This window comes from Aulonocara stuartgranti (genome assembly GCF_965226115.1).
Source record: "Aulonocara stuartgranti genome assembly, chromosome: 11".
Lineage (NCBI taxonomy): Eukaryota > Metazoa > Chordata > Actinopteri > Cichliformes > Cichlidae > Aulonocara > Aulonocara stuartgranti.
Window position 1 is genome coordinate 20751439 of NC_138947.1, and position 7799 is coordinate 20759237.

Consider the following 7799-nt stretch of genomic DNA (forward strand, 5'->3'; position numbering starts at 1 on the left):
TACAGCTGTGGACTCATCACATGAATGTCATGGTAATTTGGGGCTTTTAATTTTTTTTAACTGTTCTTTTCCCAGGGCAAAATGATTGTACAACATAGTAAAAACAAGATTTGGGTGCACAAGCTTTGGCAGCATAAAAGGATCTGTTTGACAGCTCTCACTAGATTCACCAACTTGGGAAGGTCTCTTCGAGCCATTTTTAAACAACTGCAGATTTAGAGTTTATCTGTTCAAACAAGTGCAAGTTATTCAGATGAGTCACAAGTTTGCCAAGGTTTCTGAAGTAAACCCAAACTGTCACCCTCAGATCAGAAATTGGTTAGGATGTTCAGAAAAAACCCAGTAATAGCAAAGGTTAAAGTGGTGGAGTTAACATCATGCGCTGGTGCTGTTTGCTGCCTTGGATGGAATAATGAAGAAGGAAGACTACTTCCAAATTCTTCAACTTCAAATGAAATCAACAGTTATATGGTTGGGACACCCACCAAGACAGTGATCGCAAACACATATCAAAACTATAATTTTGACCCTATGTGGATTAGAGAAAATCAGAAGTAATTCAAATTTGTTGTTTTTATGATTAGACAAGTTTTATAATGATTCCAGTATGGAAAAAGAACACTTCAAAAATCATTAATAGCCCGCAATTACCATAACATTCATGTCCATGAAGCATGTGAGCATATGAAAACTTTTGACTTCAACTGTATGTTTCTTATTGTCAGTACCTTACCTACAAATACATTCACTCTTCTGCAACTGTGTCAGTTCAGCTTGCTGCAAAGGGACCTTTGACACACTAAACTCTTATACCAGCCTATAGTACATTAGACCCTTTTGTTAGCTCAAAGAGCCGTGTTTTAATGCTGTTGTTTGGCAGCTGTAATGTCAAAGCATCAGAGTTTCATATGGGCAGAGTGAGTATTCTGGTCATAGGTCACTTATAAAATCCCGAGCAGCTGTCAGCCGAACACACATCGGACCACAATTGATGAGATTGTAGCAGAAAAACTCCATTAAGCCGACTTCACACAGCACTCGTCGACCTTTCACCTTTTGTCATTTTTTTTTATTTGATCATTTTTAAGTTAGATGAAAGTTTACTGCCAACAAGTCCTGTTGCTTTTACCGGCAAAAAGTAAGTAGACTGTGAGTCTTCTCACATTATGCTATATGTCACTAACTTAGGTGTCTTTATCCATCATTTGGGTACTGTTGATACTTTGTACGGCTGGTCTGTTCACAGCTTTCCACGTTGTCTCACTGTCTTGAGTACACTACAAACTACAAAAATACAACCTTATAAAGAATACAAGAAAAGCTGGGGAAAACTTTTGCAACTGTAGCAAATTCTGCAAAACTTTTATGCATTATTCTTGGGAGACAGTCTGAATTGTAATCCTGTTATTTTTGTCATTGCCAGTAATTTCAAAAACTTCCCATTTGTTTGATACAAGGGTTTTTAGGCTGCTTTCCTACCTTTAAATGCAGAATTGCTGAGGCAGGAGAGGAAAATATGACTCAAAGCTTTCATATAGTTTTGTTCCTGGCTTCAGGAGGCCCATGGAGCCTCTCAAAGAATGGAGCCACATATAAGTACAGAAACTCAAAAGGTAATGAGACTGAAGATGCATACGTAAAAAGCAGGCAGTTCAAACCCGAAACATTTTATCTCTGAACAGCCCTGTGGAGAGCAGTCTGAAGTTTTCTACGGCACAATACATCGGCGTACTCAGACAGGTTCCTCTGTCTTTGTGTGTTACAGTCACTGTATCAGCAGGTGTCTCGCCTAAAATAAATCTAATGTTCTGCAGCTGTTATCAAACCAAACAGCCCCGAATAGAAAAGAAAGAACTGCAGCACGTCAGCTCAGTTTCACACTGAGGCTGGAAAACATCGAGGAAATTGCAACCAATCAAGTTTCTCTAGACTGAAACAACCCCCACATCATGGCTGTTGTGTCTGTGGGATAGAATACCGCTGGAGCCTTTAAATATAATGAGTTTCAGCTATTTCTTACAGAGCTGACCTGCCTGTTATTCTTGTTGTTCGATAAATGCTGCAATTCTGAGATACGTGGAGGTGCATTACCTACATTTCGATGGCAAAACCTTTTACTAAACTTCCTTTTTTTTAGTTTTACTGGAAAAATATTCGTTATTTCTCTCAAGCAAAAATACATCAATAAGTTCAGATGCAACCCACGACCCTGGAAAGGATAAGCAGAAGCGAATGGTTGGATGGATGGAGGTCATTCACTTACTAAAATACCCTAAAAAATCAGATTTTGCTGTTTCTAAGATCCTGCACGTGGTTCATACACCAACCCCAGCTAGAACAAAGTTGCTCTGTGATTAGTGAATTTCTAAGTAACCAATGATGTCCTAGGAATGTTGTTGTTTACCTGGAAAAGTTAAGATGTAGCTAAGTCGCTCAGTTATGAATTTGTCATTGGTGGTGATCCCAACCCAAATCTTAGAGGAGCACATTCTGCTTGTCAGATCTGGGTAAAAACATAAAAAGTTTTTTACAGCAGAACATCCCTTTAGCTAATCAGGTCTGAAAAAAATTATAAGAAACTAGCAATTTGTTTGCAGCCTCTTGTATTTCATATTTTATTTAAATTTACTGTACTTGCTAAAACTGCTTCAGCTAAATCTTGGCCGGAAAAATCCAATTTGTACCTGAAAAAAAAAAGACTACGATGGCCATTCTAGGAACATGTGGGCTACATGGGCTCTTTTTACATCAAGGACTGCATATTGCAATATTTCATTAACTATTGCAGAAGAAGCAGCGTTGTGTTTTTTAAAGGAACTTCACAAATTCCCAGACCATCTGGATCGATTTGGTTGCTTCCTTCGTGTCCACAGATATCAGCAAGCCTTTAAGCCTCTCTGACTCCACAGCAGTTGCTCTGAGCACCTGTTGAAATGTTTGAAACAGGTTGATTATAAAATCAGTTTATGTGGTGAGGAAACATTGCCTGTTTAAAAAAGGAGAAAACACTGGACAGTACATTATGTGACAGCTCGTAGCTCAAATGCAAAGATTTAAATACTGAAATCTTCTTGCACAATCCTGATGCTGTTTTTGTGGCTCTGCGTGTCATTTTGTATATTTCATGAGATGTGCATTTATGATAAAAAGAAATCACGTGGGAAATTCACCTCTGGGCATCGAGCGACCCCACAGTGCCACAAAATGAATAAAAATGAAAGTTATTTTGAATGCTTGGAATGCTATTAGCATGTTAATTTGGTCCATCTATGACGTGTGTGGTTTCAGATGCTTGGCCTTTTTGTGCCAAACCTGACACAGAGACTACAGATATGTTAGCACCGGCAAAGTCATGTTTGTTTATTTATTTATCAAACTTGCAAGTTGTAAGACATAAAGTCATTATAATGTACAAAAGCACCGGATTAGACCAGTTAAAAATCTGACAAAAATAACAAAAATGTGGCTATAAATTGTGAAAAAATGTAAGTAAGAACGGAGACATACATCTAGAGACTACTTCAAATATTTTTCATTAATGAGTTCTTATTTAATTATTTACAGCAAACCACATGCAGTTCAGTTTTAGAATAATTTACATAACAAAAGAAGGTCACAGGAAGATGATGATTTTGGTTTATAGTTCTGTATTTAACAATGTAATAGTCTCTTTGGACTATGAGGGTCACAGACGACACTTTGTCCTGCTGTGTAAGTAGGGAGTGGGTGCAAGAGAGCCTGGAGAGGTGGAGGTATGCTTTGGAGAACACATGTTGGAATCAGAGGGTCAGGTGGGAAAGGTGAAAATGCAAGGCTGTGCACTGGTCAGAGTCTGTGTAAACCATTACCAAGTTCCAAGAGTTCACTTTCTAATATTGTAGTGTCTTTATCTTAGTGAATAAATTGACTTTGTTGTGAACTGTGAACTGGCTACACAAATATAATTTAATTTACCTTAAAGAACACACAAAATAAGTTTTGACCAGTAAACATCGTTTAGCACGACCTGAACCACAATCTGGAGATTTGTTTATGTAAATTAAGTTTTGATGGCTGAGAAGATGGGCATAGAGAAGACGGGACTTGTGTGTAGCTTGTTTATGAACGTGCGATTACTGTCAGCTGTAGGACAGCAGGGACAGGCCGTTCATAAGCATAAAGAGGCCATTCAGATGCCATTAAAATTAATTTCATGCAAAATCTGATATATTACCTCATGGACATTCATGGATTATTGAAACACATGGACAGAATTTTATATCAAGATTAAAAGAAGAACCTCACCTGGGTTCAGATGTTCAAATGAGTTAATGAAAACCCTGACACACACCAAGGCCACATTTGTTCCTATAAGTTGGGATTTTAAAAGAGAGAGCCCTCCTACATACTGCTGCAACAAGACAACAAATGTTGTGTTTAATTGCAGTGCTAATTTTAATGATGCAAAAAGCAGAAAAATATTAATATTAAAGAGATTCGCTGCCTCCATTTCCCCCTTTTCCTAGAATCCTACTCTGACACACCAAGCCTCTGCAGTTATTCCTACATGAACCCTCTCTGTGGTCTTCCTCTTTTTCATCTTGCCTGGAACCACCGTATTCTACATCCCCAATATATCGACTATCCGTCCTCTCCTCGTGTCCAAACCATCTCAAATGTAACCTCATTTCTAATCTTGTCCATTCTGATCACTCCCAATGAAAATCTTGCCATCTCCAGCTCGGCCTCCAGGAAGGTCTCACTACCATGTATAGTTCCCCTCTTAGCACCCTATTATATGCTTTCTCTAGATCCATAAAGATTCAGTGCTGCTCTTTCTGACCTTCTCTATCATTTTCCACGAACACTCTGTGCTTTTTCACTGCATGATGGCTACTTTTCAACCATATATATTTAATTTGTGTTATACACTGGGGTATTTATAACTATTTGTACATATTAAAGATATTTTACTATATTTTGGAACTTGGTGATATATTGTATTATTTCATTTAGTTTAGGCAATTACATAATTTTCTCAGGGATTAATAAAGTATTCTGATTCTGATGCTGCTGCTCACTGATTGTCACCTCTCTTTTTAAGCTAGTGTCAACAACCCTTTCTCATAGCTTCATGGTTTGGCTTATCAGCTTTAAGTGAAGACAGATGTAGGCACTATTTAAATAATTTACAGTTCCCTCCATAATGTTTTTGACAAAGACACAATTTTTGTACACCACCATGGTGGATTTTAACAACAATCAATATTAGATTGACATCTTCAAAAATATTATGACAAACTAGCTCAAATTTCAATATAAAGACTGTTTTTAGTACCTGAATAAAAAAAAAAGAAGCTTTGCAGCCAATGACTGCTTGAAGGCTTGAACCCATGGAATATTGCCAAATGTTGTGATTTAATAATGGAAAGAAAATCACAGGTTTTCTTGTCAATGGTTGGTTGTTTTGTACAAACCTATGAGATCCACTGAGAACAAAGGTGACAAAGATGAGCACAGTTTGGGTAAATACCCATTGGATGATCATCGTGTGCAGGTTTCACTAAAATCTGACCAATACCCTAGAAGGAGGAGTGAACTGTAATATGATAGGTTTACAATGTTTTCTGCCACAAAGAAAATAAATTCATTAAAAATCTAAGTGAAATTATCCAAACATCTTTTTTGTCAAAACGTATTTACAGCTGCCACAGGTGATGACTATAAACAGAGTTTATAAAATGCTATAGGTGGTAGATTTGTTGTCATGGCATGATTTTAGTCTATGGAAAAAACTACCAGTTGCTCTGACTGAACGTTACATGCATAGTTCAAATGCAGTTCTGCCACATGTGGTGCATTCAGCATTTTAAAGACTTTTCCACAGAAGTTTCCACAGATCTAATTCTATGCATTGTCACTTGTAATACAAGTCACCAATTTCCTCTTTATGTCATAGATTTATGTTTTTAATACTTTGGCCTACATTTACCCAAGTTCTTTTGTTTTGAGTCTTTTATTTCCCAGTCATATGAAATCCAGTGGACTGTTTCTGTGACATCAAAGGTTGTTGCTTGAGAAGTCCAACTGAGTCTATTAACAATTGAAAGCTTGTGGCAGGAGTTGAGACATCATGTTTAGATGGACTTCTAAAATCAGACTATAAAATCGTGCCAATTTGGAGAAACTGAGACATGCTTTCATGCTGTGAGTATGGGAATGGTAACCTAAGGTTATATAGCTTGCACATCACATTATCAAAGCATTTCCAGAGGGGGTTTTTATATACTGCAAATCACTCTCTGTAGCCAAACCGGGTTGTTAAAAAATCTTTCCTATCAGGGTCGATACTGACTGTGCCCAAAACAACAATCCAGGCACAAGTTAGCTCTGCTTGTACGGGGGGTTGATCTGAAATCTAACATAAGCACAAAAAAATCCATTGGGTTTTACTGATATTCAGTAATTTTAAATAGATTAAAAGAACCAAACATCAGACTTTTACACCAAACTCTGAAATTCCCTGAAATAACAAACATTTGCATTACCACCAGGTAGGGGTGCAACGATACTCGTATCGATATTGAACCGTTCGATACAGTGCTTTCGGTTCGGTACGCATATGTATCGAACAATACAAAATTTGTAATTTATTTTATCAACTTTCCTTCTGACGATGCTGTCTGTGTTGAGCGCTCAGTGAATCTGCGTTCGACTACTCCGCCTAGGCTGCACTGTCGAGCGCAGATCCACTGAGCGTTCAACACAGACAGCATCGTCAGAAGGAAGAGCGCAGGGCAAGCTAGCAAGACAGAAGTTAAGCTCTCCTTGCAACATGGCAAATTGAACCTCCCCCAACCTCATTCAGATCTGGCGTTTGGAATTATTTTGGTTTTCATGTGACGTATGACCCTGAAGGTAAGCGCGTCATGGACTAAAGTAAAACAGTATGTTGGATGTGCCATGCAATGCTCAATTACATGGGTGGGAACTAGTGTGTTAGCGCAGTTAGCTCGTTAACGTGTTGGCCGTCTAGCCCCAAGCAGGGGTAGCTCGTTAACGGAGATTTGCCGTGTTGTGGCGTTAACGTTATTTCAACGAGATTAACGCTGACAGCACTAGTGGGAACACAACGAATATGACTGCACATTTATGCCGACATCATCCTAGTGCAAAGACAAGTGGAAGCAGACAAAAACAACAAGCATGCATGCTACAACTTTACCCGAGTCATTTAGACAGCCGTTAGCACATGATTCTCCTTATGGGGACCTGATATGTTTAATATTGTGGCGAGCTCAGACAAGGAGGAGACGGAGGTATCGTTTGGTCTTCCTTCCAGGGAGCTAGCCAGGGAGCACAGCCGTTTATTGACATCTGCAGAAGAACACTGCCGCTAGCTAACTGCTCAGCGCTGCAACCGCACAGCAACAACAACACACAGAGCGCCCTCTGACCCCGGAAGGACACACCGTTGCAGCGAGAAGGCGTCACCCGTCGCTATGGCAACATAAACAAAACATAACTGTACAAACAGAACCCCGAACAGCCCTGACCCGCTACACAGCCCCCACCTAAGGGGTCAGTCGTCCCCGACGACCCCATTGCCCCACACAAAGTCCTGCAAATGTCCAGGTGCCTTCTTTTGGCGCACCGGCCGGTCACGACCGGTGGGGGAAAAGTCACTCGGGTCAGAACATGGGGTGCCACCATCATCCCACTTCTGACACCAATGTGGCGAGCTCAGACAACGAGGAAACGGAGGTGTCGTTTGGTCTTGCTTCCCGTGAGCTAGCCAGGGAGCACAGCCGTTTATTGAC